This window comes from Narcine bancroftii, chromosome 5 (genome assembly GCF_036971445.1).
Source record: "Narcine bancroftii isolate sNarBan1 chromosome 5, sNarBan1.hap1, whole genome shotgun sequence".
NCBI classification, from domain to species: Eukaryota; Metazoa; Chordata; class Chondrichthyes; order Torpediniformes; family Narcinidae; genus Narcine; species Narcine bancroftii.
In genome coordinates this window covers 112,618,819-112,635,790 of record NC_091473.1, presented here as the reverse complement: position 1 = coordinate 112,635,790, position 16,972 = coordinate 112,618,819, and the positions used below count along the sequence as shown (strand labels likewise).

The 16,972-nt window shown below is 43.0% G+C and overlaps 1 long non-coding RNA gene across 3 annotated transcripts in view; it reads right to left on the bottom strand.

The window, feature by feature from the left end:
- The window catches only part of LOC138762781 (uncharacterized), a 59,128-nt gene extending 44,865 nt beyond the window's left edge, over positions 1-14,263 (bottom strand). For 2 of the 3 annotated variants that reach the window (XR_011357140.1, XR_011357138.1), the window contains exons 1-4: positions 14,176-14,263; positions 12,501-12,579; positions 1,994-2,097; positions 1,191-1,258 (exon numbers count right to left, since the gene is read on the bottom strand). This is a non-coding gene — a long non-coding RNA (uncharacterized lncRNA). Of the gene's footprint in view, positions 1-1,178; positions 1,259-1,993; positions 2,098-12,500; positions 12,580-14,175 lie in introns of all 3 variants that reach the window. The other variant, XR_011357139.1, reaches the window with a different exon arrangement.
- Positions 14,264-16,972: the final 2,709 nt, after the last annotated feature.

The window sequence follows — 16,972 nt, the reverse complement described above, 5'->3', positions numbered from 1 at the left end:
TTAAGATGCATGTGTATGTGTGTGCAGATACACATGTGCATTCAATTAGTTGGTAATTGATCCCAAAAATCAACATGCATGATAAGTTGCATATTTTATTTTAACTGAATGCTGGGAAGTGGACATTCACCACCTGCTCTGCAGTAAAACCACAGTCCTCTGCTGGCCTGCATTCAATCCCTTGGAGAAGGTCATGGCAACCTGCCATGGTAATAGTGTCAGTTTCTTTACAAGTGTGCAGCAATATTCTCCATGGGTAGCATTGCCCACTTTCTAGCAGCACCTAATAGCCTGAATATGCCTGAGACTGTCTGATCTCGGAAGCTAGGCAAGCTCAGGACTGGTCAGTACTTGGAGGGGAGACAACTGTGAGAGGTGCTGGACAAAATGGTGACTACAGTAGACAAAAAGTTAAAGAATTTCATGTATGTTACATTCTAAATGTAGTATTACATGCCAATAATGGAACCTTTTCTTATGCTAACAATATTGGCTATTTGTAACAACTGTTCTGAGTCCTCATTTTGGATAAGATGCCACTTATTTTGCAGCAAAATCCAGCTCAAACCTTAGGAGCAACTATTATTATAAGATAAAATGTTTTTTTCTGTTGCCTGTTTCTGAAAAAAAAATGAAAGCTTGCATGCCTTCTTTCACCTACATTTTCCTTTTTAAGGCTGGATTTAAAAAAACATTTGATTGATTGCATGAGGCTGTTTTCAATCAATCAAAAACATTCACCTCAGGGAAGGTTCTGGAAAGTTTTCTTTTACCCCTCCCCCAAGTTAACTGCAGAATCATTAATAATACATCGTCTTCCATATCTTCCACGACATTTTATTTTCATCAATCTTTAGCCCATGCAACAATTTGCTGCCATCCTTCTTTTTCTTACTTATGTTTTATCTTTTCTACCTTTGTAAATTTTCATGAATTTTGAATTCTTTGATCATTAGGAAATATCTCCCCATTTTATTGTCTTGTTAGAATCTTTAAAAACCTGGTTTGTAACTTTCTTTATTTTCAGTCTGGCCACCAATCCCATAGATATCCACATGCCGAGCGTCACGCAAATTTGTACCAACATGGTAACGTGCTGGGAGGTTGTCTAATGGTACTTAAATTGGAGTTAAATTAACCCAGATTTTACCTCCAAGGTGAATAAGGCTTGAACTGACCTTAAAACTCACCCATGTAAAATGGCAGTTGAAATGACATCTTTAAAGGAGAGCTTCAATCTGAGATAGATGCAGTCAGCCTAGAGGACACAGATGTTGAGAAATTAGAGTTCGCACTCCACAGGTGCGCAAAACAGGTTTTGCAGTGCCCAAACCAGTGACTTGTGAAAAATCATGAAATAGTGAAATCACATCTTGAATGATACAGAAATATCTGTAAATTTCCAGGTGGGAGTTCTCTGCAGAGCTCATAGTTCTGAATTCTGACCACGCTAACTGCTGGGAAATAAGTTACCCCATAAAAACTCTACAAGTCATTCACAGCATAAGAAACTATAATGAAGCAGAGGGAAAACAGGGAAAGAGGCTGGGAGATTACTTTCTTCTGTGTTCCATTTGCACTCTCCTCACTTGAGTGGTCTAGCTCCTGCATCATGAGTGCATCAAAAGGCTCAAAAGTTGAACATGGAAAAATCCCAAGGCTGAATCAATATCCCAGAGGTGACTATAATTTATTGTTTGCTGTTCACTTATTGAGACTTTTGCTTCTTATTTTAGATTGCATCTTAAATGGGCAATTTCTCTTGGTAAACACACTGCACGCTGAATGGTGTTGTTACTTGTACCTGATGTCAGCCGAACATCAGATTTATGCTGAGAGGTCCCAAATCATGTATAACAAATGTATGCAAATTTCTAAACATGAGGCCATTTCAGAGTTACTAGATTGATGTTGGAAGACTGATAGTACTTTTGAAGGGACTTGGTGTTCATTTTCTATTCATACCTCAGGAAGACTCAGATGACGTACTTACCATTCAAGTCCAAGATCATCTGCCGGTACATCAACCTGCCTACACATGTGTTGGCCTCATCAAGTCCAGTGAGGTTCTGAGCATCAGCTTTATATCAATGAGGGCTGTCAAGAAAATGGAGAGCCCTTTCATTTGAATAGGTTAGAACATAACAACACAGTACAGGCCCTTCAGCCTACATTATTGTGCCAACCTATATGTAAAGCGCCATTGTGGATTATACGTTGGCAGCATGGCTAGTGTAGAAGTTAGCATAATGTAAGAAGTTTGTATATTCTCCCTGTGTCTGCGTGGCTTTCCTCCAACCCTTCAAAATCGTACAGGGTTATACGATTGGGTGTAATTCGACTGCATAGGCTCATGGCCCAGAAGGGCCTGTAATCATGCTGTATGTATGTTTATTTTTTTTAATTAAAATTAATTTTTCAATTATTTATTAGTTTAAAGATTTTTTTTCATTTTCTTTAAAAATACTTAAATAATTTAAAGAATTAAGTTTGAAATGTGTTTGAGGATTAAGCATATTTAAAATTCATTAAAAAGTTTTGACATCTAATTGATGGACAAAGCCTGTCAGGGCTTTCAAGTGGCAGGGCCATGACATAGAGGATTTAAGAGTTACAAAGAACCTGCCCCAGCTAGATAGCTTGGGTAAAACACAGAAGTCTGCAGACAGCTTTCAGGTGCAGATGGTCAACCTATTTAGCCATCCATATCGGGAAAAAGTAAAACAGATGTATGTCAATTTGGTGTAGTAAATCCAAGCAGTGGGTTGGGTTCAGTCTCCCTCAATCAAAAGCTTTGCAAACTATATGGGTTTTAATGGAGATTTAAAGAAGGGACATTTGGGTAGAGAAGATTAAAGTAAACTTCAAAAAAAAAATATTTCACCTATCCCATCCCCAACACACTTTTTGTTAAATTTTTGAGGTATGGAAATGTTGGCAAGTGTTTAGTTGTTTAATTTTTTTTTTAACTGTTTAAAAAAAAAGGTACTTGAATAAACAATGTAAAGTTTATTTAAGTGTTTGGCTATTCTAAGAATGATTAAATGTATTAGAAATACTTGAAATGTTCTTGCCAGATTGATCATTTGTACTCATGTTTTTGAATATTTTATTTTTCATTTTCCATAAATACATTCATACAATCTTTGAACTTTTATGCACTTCAAATATATTAAAGATATACAAAATCAGCCCCCCCCCAAACACACAAATATAAAAAATATAACTTCAGAGTTCTGATTTTTCATAATTCTTTTTCGGGGATATCACCTTTGAACCTTTGTAAGACTATTTTAGCACTTTTGCCTTGGAGAACAAAATACATCCTAGTTATAAATTTGGGTGCATTTTCTAGCCATAGCATCCCTTTCATTACTTGAAAGTGGGTCCATTGTGGGATCCCATCTTTCACACAAGAAGGACCTTAATGGAAGAAAGCAGTGGAAGGTTCTATTCAACAAGACATCTATCTATTTTAGTTGTTCCACGGACACAAGTAGCCCTTCCTCATAACAGTCTTCAATATGTGTAATTCCTTTCATACCAAGAATTTAGAATTTTATTACCCAAATTCATGAGCAATACTTCATTCTGGTACAATGGTGCTTTTGGTGATATCCCCGCCTTTATTCCAATAAATTCATTCATCTCCTGTCATATTTTAATCTATATATATTGAAATGTGGATTTTTTTTGTTATTAATTTGGCATTCTATTTGTAAATAAAATAATTTTCCGCCCTCTCCCTCACTCTATGTAATCCTACTTGGATCCATGAGGGAAAGCTCTTCAAAAAAGGATGGAAGTAACCTTGCTTGGGCTGCTAGATAACATTTTTTTTAATCCAGCAATCTTAATCCCACTAAATTTATATTCCATGTCATTTTCTTCATGAAGATCCTAGGCACTTCATTATTCCAAAGAAATTGATGTATATGACCATTGAGTGCCTGAAAAAATTCTGAGGCAAAGGAATAGAGAACGATTGGAAGAGGAATTTCATCTCAGCATTACTTCATTTTCACACAGTTAACCCTCCCAACTAAAGTAATAGACAAGTTTTTCCATCTTTGTAAATCATCTTCTATCTTTCCAAGCATAATAACTTACATTTATACAGACTTAATTATCTACCATTATTCCTAAATTTTTTAATTCCTTCCAATTTTCATTTTATGGTATCTTTCATTATCAAAATTTATTAATGGCATAATTTCACTTTTTTCCAAATTAATTTTATAACCAGAAACTTCCATATTTCTCCAGTGTGGTTTATAGTTTGCCCAAAGATTCATCGGGGTCTGATAAATACAACAGCACATCATCTGAAAACAAATTGATTTTATGCTCTTCCTGGTCAACTTTGAATCCCTTCATGTCTGGATCCTTTCTTATAGCCTCCACTAATGGTGCAATCGCCAAAACAGAGAGACCTGGAGACAGTGGACATCCCTGCCTGCTGGAACTACTCAAAGGAAACATCAGATCATTAGTTATAATTTTGGCCCCTGGCTTATAATAAAGGGTTTTATCCAGTTAATAAATATTTGGACCATTCCAAAATTTTCTAATACTTTTAATAGCAATGGCCACTCTAACCAACCAATCGCCGGGCGGCCTTGCTTCTTGGGTGGGCTATGACCACGGGCTCGGTGGGATCGAGGTGCGCTGGCTTCAGCCTGTCCACGATAAACAGCTCCTGCATGCCGCCAATGTCCAGTGTGAACGTAGAGCCGGAACACTGTAAAACCCTGTGCAGCTCCTCGTAAGGTCACTGCAGAGGTGCTGCGGTCAGGTCCCGCCGAATGAAAACGTACTCCGCGGAAAGCAGTTTGCCAGGAACATGAGACGGGCGGGTCCCATGCCTGGGTGGCAGTGGGAGTTCAAATGAGTCCAAGCATGCCCTGAGATGAGGAAGTAGTTCATGCAGCAACTGCTGGGGATTGTGAGGTGCGTTGACGAACTCACCAGGTAGTTCCAGCGGCGCACTGCAGACCAGCTCAGCAAATGATGCCTGCAGATCTTCCTTGGAAGTAGAGCAGATGCCCAGGAGCACCCAAGGCAGTTTTTCCGCCAAGTCAGGACAGGTGAAGCTGGCCATGAGTGCCGACTTAAGGTGGCGGTGCAGATGTTCGACCAGTCCATTAGCCTGTGGGTGGTAGGCCGTGGTGCTGCAGTGTAGCTGGATCCCCAGCCTGTTGGTGACCTGTGCCCAGAGCACAAATGTGAACTGAGTGCCCCGATCGCTGGTGAGGTGACCTGGGACACTGAACCGGGTGACCCAACCATGCAACAGTGCTCAAGAGCAGGAATCAATGGAGGAGTCTGGCATCGGGATTGCCTCGGGCCAGTGAGTGGTGTGGTCCACCATCGTAAACAGGTAACGGCTGCCCCGGGAAATGGGTAATGGTTGCCCCAGGAAATGGGTAAGGGCCTGATGATGTCCACATTAATGTGGCTGAACCATTCCCGGATGTGCTCGAACTCCTGTATGGGTGCCCTGGTGTGCCTGTGCACCTTGGATGTCTGGCAATGGGTGCATGTTCTGGCCCAGCCTGTGATCTGCTTCCACAGCCCATGCCATACGAACCGTTCTGCCACCATTTGGACTGTAGACTTGTTGGACGGATGTGAAAGGTCATGGATATGATGGAAGACCTGCCTGCGCCAATACTGGGGAACCACTGGTTGTGGGAGTATTGCACAGGATGGTGCCTTCGCCGCTCAGAGTTGGGAGGTCTCAGAATCGCAGGCCCGTGATGGAGGTCTTGAAGGCCCTCGTCTCCTCATTAGACTTCTGGTCCCGGGCGAGCTGGTCAAAGTCGAGGTTGGGCGTCAGCGCGCAGATGGTCGGTAGAGAGAGTGCATCGGCAACTACATTGTCCTTCAAGCCTAGTGCCAAATGTCGGTGGTAAACTCCGACACGAAGGAGAGGTGACGTTGCTGGTGGGCCAACCAGGGATCCTTTGCCATTGCGAGTGCCTGGGTGAGGGGTTTGTGGTCGGTGAAGATGGTAAAAGTCCTCCCCTCCAAAAAATATCGGAAATGCCGCACCGCCAGGTACATGCCGAGTAACTTGCAGTCAAAGGCACTATACTTGTGAACCGGCGGGTGGAGGAGGCGGCTGAAGAATGCCAGCGGCTTCCAATGTCCATTCACCTGCTGCTCCAGAATGGCACTGAAGGCTGTGGCAGAGGCATCGACAAAGAGTGCCATATGCAGGTCAGTGTGCGGGTGGGAAAGCATGGTGGCCTTCATGAGGGCATCCTTGGTGGCCTCGAATGCAGTGTAAGCTTCTGGGTTCCAAGCGAGCATTTTGTGCTTGGCTGCGGTGAGGGCAAATAGTGGCTGCATGATGCGTACAGCTCCCAGGATGAAGTTTTTGTAAAAGTTGACCATATCCGTGAATTCCTGCAGCCCCTTGAGGCTGTCGGGGCATGGGAACTCCCTGATAGCGGCGGGCATGCCTCCTTCGGCTGTGATGTTATGGCCCAGGAACTGCATGGACTCTTTCTCGAACTGGCACTTGGCCGGGTTGATTGTAAGGCCGAAATCGGCCAGCCAGGAGAAAAGGACGCATAGGTGGGCCTTGTGTTGCGCCCAGTCCTTGCTGGCAACGAAGATGTAATTCAAATAAATAAAGACGAAATCCAAGTCCTTGCCCACAGAGTCCATGAGGCTCTGGAAGGTCTGAATGGCGTTCTTGAGCCCGAACAGCATGTGCAGGAATTCGAACAAGTCAAAGGGGGTGATGATGGCTGCCTTGGGTATGACCTCAGAGTGCACCGAGATCTGGTGATATCTGCCCACCAGGTCAATCTTAGAGAAACCCCTTGCACCATGCAGGTTGGCTGTAAAGTCTTGGATGTGAGGGATGGGGTAACGGTCAGGAACTGTTGCCTCACTGAGCCATCAATAGTCTCCGCAGGGAGGCCAGCCATGGGAGGCTTTCAGGACCAGGTGGAGCGGCAAGGCCCACGGGCTGTTGGACCACCGAATGATACCCAGCTCCAACAGGTGCGAAAACGCCTCCTTCGCCACTTGGAGCTTGTCGGGTGGGAGTCAGCATGCCTTGGTGTGAACTGATGGGCCCCAGGTGGGGATGTGGTGGAACACCCTGTGGCACAGCGAGGCAGTGGAGAACTGTGGCTTGAGGAGTGTCGGGAACTTATCCAGAATTTGCTGGAACTCGTCTCTTGGCATGCTGATCATGGCCATCTGTGGTTACTCCGAGGTGAATGGCCTGGAAGGTACGGGTGTCCACCAGGCGCCTACCTCAAATGTCCACCAGAAGCCTGTGTGCGAGGAGGATGTCTACACTCAGGATGGTGGTCGAGAGGGACGAGACGGTGAACCTCCACGTGAAATTTTGTTGGCCGATCTGGAAGTGGACTGTCTTGTCTCCATACTTCTGGATTTCTGTTGCATTGGCCGCATGGAGGGGAGGTCCACGAGGTCGGTTCCTGGACTCGACGGCTGTGGTGGGATGATGCTGATCTAGGCTCCAGTGTCAACGAGGAACCACTGGCCACTGACTGAGTCCCACATGTAGAGGAGTCTGTGTCCTTGACCAGCTGCCACAGCCATTAACAGCGGCCAGCCTGGTTGTTTTTCTGGAATGAGCAGCCTTGGATCCCTAATGCTGGTGGTAGAAGCAGAGGCCTGGAGCAGATGCCGTGGCCTTGGTTATGCTCTTGGGGGCCCCTGCAGGGGCTGGATGCTCTACTGCAGCACTAGGGGCAGGCTTGGCGTGGCCGTGCCCGTGTCTTGTGACCTGCTGGACTGCTGAGCCCTCCGGGAATTGTGCGAGCCATAGCTCTTGGGCCTTCTGGGCGATCTTCCTCGGGTTGGTGAAGCTCTCCTGGACCAGCAGTTGCCAGATGTCCCCGGGCATATGGTCGAGGAAAATGCTCTTGAAGAGTGGGCAGTTGGTGTGCTCACTCATGAGCGCGAGCATCTCGTCCATCAGCTCCATCGTGGACCTGTCCCGCATCGAGGTGCAGCATCTGAGTGGCATGCTGGTGTCTGGATAGTCCGAGGGATCCGGTAAGCACGCGCTTGATGATCTCATATTTGTCTTCGGCGGGTGGGTCCTGAACGAGTTGCAGGACACGTCTGGTGGTGGCCTGGTCCAGGGCAATGACTACATGATAGAATTTGGTCGTGTCGGACTAAATCTGGCGGAGATGAAACTGAGCCTCCGCGTGGCCGAACCAGGTCTCTGGCTCCTGAACCCAGAATTCAGGCAGTTTCATGGCTATAGCACTGATCCCAGGCTCGCTCACGATGAGTTCAAAGATGTCGGGGTCACCGATTGTAGCGGCAGCTACACCTGCTCCTGAAAGAACACACAACCAGACGGGTTGAGCTCAGTGAGCTGACTAGTTTATTGCAGGCTGCTGGGCTGGACTTACACTCCCAGCCCGGACATGGCTGAGAACCATGCTGGAGGGTGCTGACATCACCCAGGCATCATGTGGTCCCCCAGCATGGGCTTCTGAGCCCCATGTCGCAGGAAGGGAAAACCCCTGATGGCACCATTTTGGTCGGCTGCCCCACCACGTGGCTTACAAGCGGGGTTGGTTTGCCTGCCTAATGATGAGCCACCTCAATATATTTATTTTATATTGTACCTTTATATATAGAGGAGATTATTATGTATTGTGTGTATATGTATGTGCACCAGAGTTCACTGTGACAGTATATAGATATGTTTTTGGGAGAAAAATTGGGGCAGGTTTTAATTTATTTATTTTTTAAAATAAAGTGTAGGTCAAATCAAACACTTTATAAGAAATACTGGAGCTCTGCTCTAGCTAGACACATTGGCTCCACAGCTTTTGCAAGAGCTTTGCAGAGTGCCCAAGAGACTTCACTAATGGATTGTTGTTTACAAAAAGGCACAGATGAAATAACTTGTCAGAGCCACAGACTGTCTGGAGTGGAACCTGCTGTTCTAGGAGGGTCATGTGGTTTTTCCAGAGACAGAGACAGATCAGTTCTGCAGTGCTACAGTCAGCAGCAGCAGGAGCTGGGACTGGAACAGGACAAGCAGGCAAGCTTGTGGAACACCCCATATGGAAGATGGGTTGTGAGTGCTTAGTTCAGCCTGATCAAAGCCCTTGTAGTTCATGCAAGAGGACTGGCTGTCTAATGTTTCACTTGGAATAAGTGAAACAAAAGAAACTCTGTGGTGACCTGAAAGAAGGAGGTCATCATCTAGAGAACCCTGAAGGGGGAAAGTTTCATCAGCTAGACATTAGAGTGACTGATTAAAAAAATCAGTTGTGCATGTCCAGTGAACAAAAAATCTCTCTGAAAAACAATAAGAATTTTCCTCAGCGGTAACCATTACCTTTCAAGCACCAAAGTCTGGTGAACTTTATAAATCTTAAATTCTGTGCACAGTATAAGAATTGCCTGCAACCAGTGAACTTGGAGGAATGAGAAGTAAGATTGGACTGTGAATCAAAGAACTTACATACACATGCACTTAGAATTAGAAGGGGGTTAAGTTAGGTTAGTTTAGTCAATAGTGGTAAGTTAAAGTGTGATTCTGTTTTCATGTTTAAAGATAATTAAAAGCAACCTTGGTTTAAGTAACCATTTGTCTTGGTGAATATCTATTGCTGTTGGGTTTTGGGGTCCTCTGGGCTCGTAACACCACTCGTACAGTCATAGAACCAGAAAGCACTACAGCACATAAACAGGTCCCACCAGTCCTTTGAGTCTCTGACAAAGGAATTTTTTTGACTAGTGTCACTAACCTGCACCCAGTCCATAGACCTCCACATTTCCCCCATCCATGTTTCTGTCAAAATTATTTTAATTGTTAAAATTGAGCTGGCCTTTAACTATTAGAATTTTAAATGGAGCTCAGTCACATTTCTGAAGGTGAGAATTGCACTTCAGCTGCTTTCAGTTCAGCTGATGATTTTGCTGGTTACCCTCGCCTCAAACACCAGAACGAATCATATGCACCTATATAATATTCAGACAAAAAGAGACATGTTTTTCTTTTTCAAACTTGTGGTGATACGTTTCCTCCATTGTATATAGTTATTGTTGGTTACTATATATACATATATATATATTGAGCTGGCCTGCCCACTGATGACTCATACCCTATGACTCCTCCCTTGTGATCTTGGACCATAAAAGGTCAAGCCACCTCACTCTTCCCTCCATTCCTCTACCTGGATCCAGGCCAGCAAGGTTCTTCTGTATATTAAAGCCTATCATTTCCTCAGCTTGTCTCTCTGGTTACTGGTAGTACCCTAGAGAACAATAAAACATTACAGCACAGAAGCAGGCCCTTTGCCTTTCTAGTCTGTGCCAGACTATTCCCTCTTGTCCCACTGACCTGCACCCCATATCACTCCAATCCATGTACCTGTTCAAATTCTTAAATGTTAAAATTGAGCCCACATTCACCAACTCAGCTGGCAGATCATTCCGCACTCCCACAACTCTGTGTGAAGAAGTTTCCCCTCACATTCCCCCTAAAGTTTTCCCCTTTCACTCTTAATCCACGTCCTCTGGTTTGTGTATCACCTACCCTCAGTAAAAAAAGCCTAACTTCATTTACTCTATCTTCCTCATAAATTGAAATACCTCTGTCAAATCTCCCTTCAGTCCTCTATGCTGTAGGGATTAAAGTCCTATCCTGTTCAACCTTAATATACCTGTAGAAACCCTAAGAAAATAACCTTGACTTTTTTTGCATTCCCGATTTCTTTGAGGTTTTTCTTGCATTTTTTAAATACTCCTCAAGTAACTCATCTGCTCCATGTTGCCTCTACCTGCTATACACCTCTCTTTCAAACCAGATTCCCAATATCCCATGAAAACCAAGGTTCTCTATGCCTGCTAACCTTACCTTTAATTCTGACAGAAACATACAAACTCTGTACTCTCAAAATGTCACCTTTGATTGTCCTCCATTTACCTCGCACACCCTTGCCAGAATACAACATCTCAGTCCACACATTCTAGGGCCTTTCTCATTTCTTCAAAATTAGCCTTTCTCCAATTTAGAATCTCAACCAGAGGCCCAGACCCATTTTTCTCCATAATTATATTGAAACGAATGGCATGATGATCAGTGGATCTGTGGCTCCTTGCTCGATTAGACTAGTTTCTTGTGGCTTCGGTACCCATTGATCTGCTGGTATGTTAGGTGCAAGCCTTTAGCAATTTCACTCTGCGTGATAGATCTTGCAGAAGCCTGAGATAATGCTTTGACTTTGGCCATCGTCACAGCATATTGTTCCTCTAGATCTCATCTTTTCTTTTCTCTCTTCAATAATCTTTTCTGCTCTCCTTGCTGATTCTTCATTTCAGCTTCTTTATCTTCCAGAGCACGTCTTTTCTCCAACCATGCATATTGTGTCTTGATAGTAGCCAAGTCTGGTTGCGCCTTAGCAGGCATAGCTGATATGCTTGAAGCACGCAAAATTGTATTTACTCAAGGTGACTTTGAAGATCTTCCTATGCTCATAACCTTGCAAATACTATAATCAGAATTCACATCTGAACTTTCAGATACCGCTGATTGAGTCTCTATCTTCTGCATTTCGCTCAATACCACACCAGTGTGTTTTGCAATTAACATTCATCTGTTTCAGTTCCACTAACATTAAAACCAGCTAATGAGGTCTGCAGGGCCTTATCACCATCTTATTCTTGTTTGGTAGTTGAATCTACTTCTTCAATAGTGGCTGGCTCCAATCTTCTTCCAAGTGTTGTTGGTCCATCATGCTGGCTCAACTCATGATCAAACAGTTCTTTGAGAGGAGCTGTTTGCTCGAGGTCTTTAGCCAAACGAGACATCTTCTCTCCATCTTGGATTCTTAGCACTTCAGCTCATCTTCTCCTGGCTTCCTGCTTCCAGGGAACAAAACAAATTTGTATCTTGTGTGGTCCCTGTAAGAGAATTGCTGCTTGTCTCAGTGTTACTTCACAAACTGGCTTCTTCCATATCAGTTGTTTATAATAACTTTCCAAAGCATTCTTCTGGGTTTCCTGCCAGATTCTGCTAACCAGAGCTCTGTTATCTCTCAAGGTTACAGGTGTCTTTTCTAGACAGACATGTTCTCAGAGGCTTCTGAATCTTCTCACAGACAACTAAACTTCTTTAAAGCTTAAATGCTTCTATGATTTTAACAAATTGAGTTCTTTCAGATAAATTTCACAATTCTAACTTTTCTTTGAATAATATAGACAACACTTTCCACATTATAGTATTTCCCAGTTTCAAAACATGTCATCTTTACAGAAACATAAGCGACAATATTCTGAATTACCATCTTATTAACTCAATAAATCAAACTTCATAGTTTCAGCTGTGTAGCTTTAATTAATTGATAAAACATTTTGCACAACTTCACATTGATATATTCTTAACCATGAGTAACAATATTTTATTTTAAACAAATAAAATAAATAAAATAAATTAAGATGAAATAAGATAAATTCAAAGAAAAGTATCTCAAGCTCACATATCTCTCATGGTACTTCAAAGAAAGAGATACAAACTCCCCGTCTGCTCGGATATTATGACATATGACATCATAGTAACTATGGAAACAATACAAATGATTTATTAAAGGTATAGTAATAAAATTAACAAAAATCAAAAACCTATTTGCTCCCCAATTCTCTTTGACTATTGGGCAGTGAATTCAACCCCATGAGTGTGATCATACTGTTCCCATTCCTCAGCTGCATCCATATAGCCTCAGTAGATAAGCCCCGTTCTTTCCTGCCTGAGAACAGCTGTGATAATTTCCCGATTGAGCAATGCCATTCCTCCACCTTTCATCACCTCCCCCCCCCCCCCACCACCCCAGTTCTATCGCATCTGAAGCAACAGAAGCCTGGAACATTGAGCTTCCAGTCCTGCCCCTGCTGCAACCGCATTTCACGAATAGACACAATATCATAATTCCATGCGCCAATCCACATTCTAAGCTTGTCTGCCTTTCCTACAATACACCTTGCATTGAAATAGATACAATTTAGAATATTTCCACCACATACAACCCATTGGCTTCTAACAGTGCATGAAATTTTCACATCATCTTCTCCGACCACCACGCTTCTATCTGCTCTTTCATTCTGGTTCCCATCCCCCTGCAAATCTAGTTTAACCCCACTGGAGCAGCACTAGCAAACCTTCCCACAAGGATATTAGACCCCCTCCAATTCAGATGCAAACCATACCATCGGAACAGTTCCAATCTTCCCTGGATTAGAGCCCAATGATCCATAAACCTGAAGCCCTTGCTCCTGCACCATGTCTTTAGCCACATGTAAAGCTGCATTATCCTCCCATTTATAACCTCATGAGCAAGTGGCATGAGTAGCAGTCCTGAGAGCACAACCTTGGAGGTTCTCTCCTTCAACCTAGCAGCTAACTGCCTGAACTCTCCTTTGCAGGACCTCATCACCTTTCCTACCCATGTAATTGGTCCCCATATGGACCACAACATCTGGCTGCTCACCCTCCCTCCTTGCATGAACTCAATTTGAGATATCTCAGCCCCTGGCACCAGGGAGGCAACAAACCATCCAGGATACTCAATTTCTTCCACAAAACCTCTTATCTCTCCCCTCTAACAATGGAATCCCCTATCACTACAGCTTGCCTCTTCTCCTCCCTTCCTTTCTTAGCCACAGGACCGGACTCCATCCCAGAAACCTGATTGCCACAGCTTGGTTGTTCCCCACCAAACAGTATCCAAAATAGTATCATTGTTATTGAGGGAAAAGACCCATAGGGTGCCCTTCACTGCCTGCCTGTTCCCTTTCCCTCTCCTGGCAGTCACCCATCTACCCTTCTCTTGCCTCCTAGGGTGTGATAGTCTGCTTATCACCCCTCTGTCTCTCAAATGATCCAGTGTTCATCCAACTTCAGCTCCAGTTCCTTAACATGGCTTGTCAGGAGCTACACCTCACAGATGAAGTCATCAGGGATACTACTGGCTTCTATGACAACCCACATTCTGCAAAATGAGTATTCCCTATCTTGGCTGCCTTTCCCTGTGTTTATGACTAAAGAAACAAAATGTATGATATCTATAATCTGCCTTTTTCCTGCATCTACCTGCTGAATCAATTTTTCTTCCTCAAATACGGTGCCCCTTTCTTACTTCAACTCCCGCTATCCCTCACCTGTTCTCATCAAAGCCTGTGGAGCCAAAGCCTTACCACTCTGACTCAATCCACTCCCTCAATGATCACTCTGCTACACTCTGCTATAATGATACTCAGCTTCTTCCTCCAATCAGCTGCTGCCTACCCCCCCGCCTTTTTTTAAATTCTAACTGCCACTAATCCTCAGGTCACCTGACCTCTCTTATTCCAATCAGCTTCTTGTTTAATGATGATAATAAACTTGCACATGAATTAATTCCAATGATTACCATACCACTGTGACTGTAATTAACACACTTATGAACAACTATCCTCCACATACTATATTTTTACCTCATTTTTTTTCTAAAAAATTGTTATAGATTTAATTTCCTCGTCTGGTTTCTGAGAGCAAATGAATGCTTATTGTTGTCAACATTTTGACATCATTTTGTGGCTGGACTCAGCTTGACCCACAAACCAAATTTAAAATTTAGGGGTGGCACAGTTAGCATACTGGTTAGCGCAATGTTGTTACAGCCCTTGTGATCATGACCGGGGTTCAAATCTCATGCTCTCTGTAAGCAGTTTATACATTCTTCCCATATCTGAGTGAGATTTTCCTGGGATGTCCAGTTTCCTCCCACCATTCAAAATGTACTGGGGGCTTTTGGTTAATTTGATGTCATTTGGGTAGCATGGAATAGTGGGGTAAAATGGTCTGTTACTGTGCTGTATGTCTAAATTTAATTTTTTGAAAAATGACCTTTGATCTGAGTTTATGCAATATGAAAAGCTGTCTCGACTTGGAGGTTCTCATTGCAGAGAATCCTTTCAGCTGTTTCTATTCATACCTGCTGGGTTATCATCCAAAATTTCTCTACAATTTCATCGGCATATTTTTGCCAAGGTCAGCTGATCACAACAGATCTGAAGGTTTTGGTGATATTCACCATTCGAATTTTTGCCACTTTGGCAAAAGTCAATTAATCTGATGTTTCCATGATGTGTTTTACGAAACTAAAATTACCTTGTATTTCTTGACCAGTTATTTTCTTTAAAATTGGTTGTAATTATTAGAATGAACTGAATTACTTCCAGGTGGATATAAATTTAGTGAGTATTATGGAGCAAACATTGCTCAAGCTCAGCTTATTGTGGTCTGATACGCTCCATGAAACAAAAGCTGAAGTAATTAAATTATACAGAGATTAATTCTACTTTCCTCTTTCTCTCAGAGGTTTTGGGAGGGTCATTAACCATCTCTCCTGATTTTGGTTCCTTTGGAATATGATCGACAGTTGTCTTGTTGCACGAGTTTCCATCTTCACCCAGGAAGAGAAAGCCTGCAGAATCAAGTATTACAATAGTAATTTTATTCTCCTTGATTTAAGCCTCCTCTCATATTCCTGTTGTACAGGCACTTTCCATCCTAACCCTCGAGTCGACTCTTTTTCTGTATTTTTGACAGCATCGTTAGTTAATCCACCAAACCACACTCCTGCATGCTGCTCAGTCAAAACAGCAGTTGTTGCCTTTATATTTTTAACTGTGGGTAGCACTGGATTGGAACATTAGTCTAACCTCATAGTGAACAACAACCCTGCTCTGTAGTAAATCAAAGTTTTTCTTTCAGAAGAGGAGGTTCAGTCTGTTTAGTAACCTCTGCAGAGAGGCCAGAAACAGCTCACATCCATGGGGAGTTTTAAAGAGCTGTTGGTGCTCATTATAGTCTCCACTAACTAAACTTAAAATAAAAGCCAAATTAAAGCAGGAAAGTAATAAGGGCTTGACTTCCTCAACTGTTCCACCGACTACTACTATAACTGGTGCTGGTCTAGTAGAATCACGCAGACAAATGCCAGGCTCATTCTCAACCTTCATTGGGAAATCCCTGTTGACCTTATAAGGGGCCCCTTAATAGACCAGCTATGTCAGAATGTGGCCACGAGGCAGTGGCAGCTTAGAGCTAATGGTTCCCCAGGCCCATAAAAGATCAATGCTAAGACTGAAGGTCAATGTACCCAATGAAATCAGGCATTCCGACCCCTGTAAGTAGAGTGGTAAATGGAAAGATGGTGTAGGATCTGTGAAAAGTGTTTTCCAGTAGTGGGGTAGTGAGGTTCCTGGGAAGCTTTTGTGAGTGTATACATTTCTAGCAACCTTTGACAAACACTTCCCTCTGATGGACTTTGAGTCTGCCTGGAAGGTAACAGCCATCATGATATTGGCTCACCTAATATTGATTTTGCTGTTATAATAGCATGTACATTACCATAAATATTTGGAAGGTATTAATATGGAACATTTGCATTTATGAATTGGCACTTGAATTGTTTACATTTGTAGCACTCAGGGTAAAAATTTCATTGTACTGCTCAGGGAGAGATGATTAGAATAATATATTTATGAAGTGAGAGACCAATTTGGGAAGACTTTATGTGAGGCATAAAATCTGGCACGGATCAATGTACCTCTGTACCTTGTAATTCTAGTAACTTGGTAAAGTTAAATTAAACTAGTGAGTATTGGATCAATCAAAGAAGATCCCTAGCTGAGGAACTAAGCAACTCCAAAAATAAATCATGAAGACAGCAGCTTGGCTCTGTGATAGGATTCATACCTCCGAATTCTCTAATTATTGTTAGTGGCATGATTAGCAGACCAGTTAGTGCAACGCTATTGCAGTGGCCGTGACCTGGGTTCAAACCCACCACACTCTGTAAAGAGTTTGTATGTTCCCCCCGTGACTGTGTTGGTTTCCTCCCCTCTTCTAAAGGTATACAGGCTAATAAGTTGATTGATCACATGGTGTAATAAGATGGCACCGGCTCAT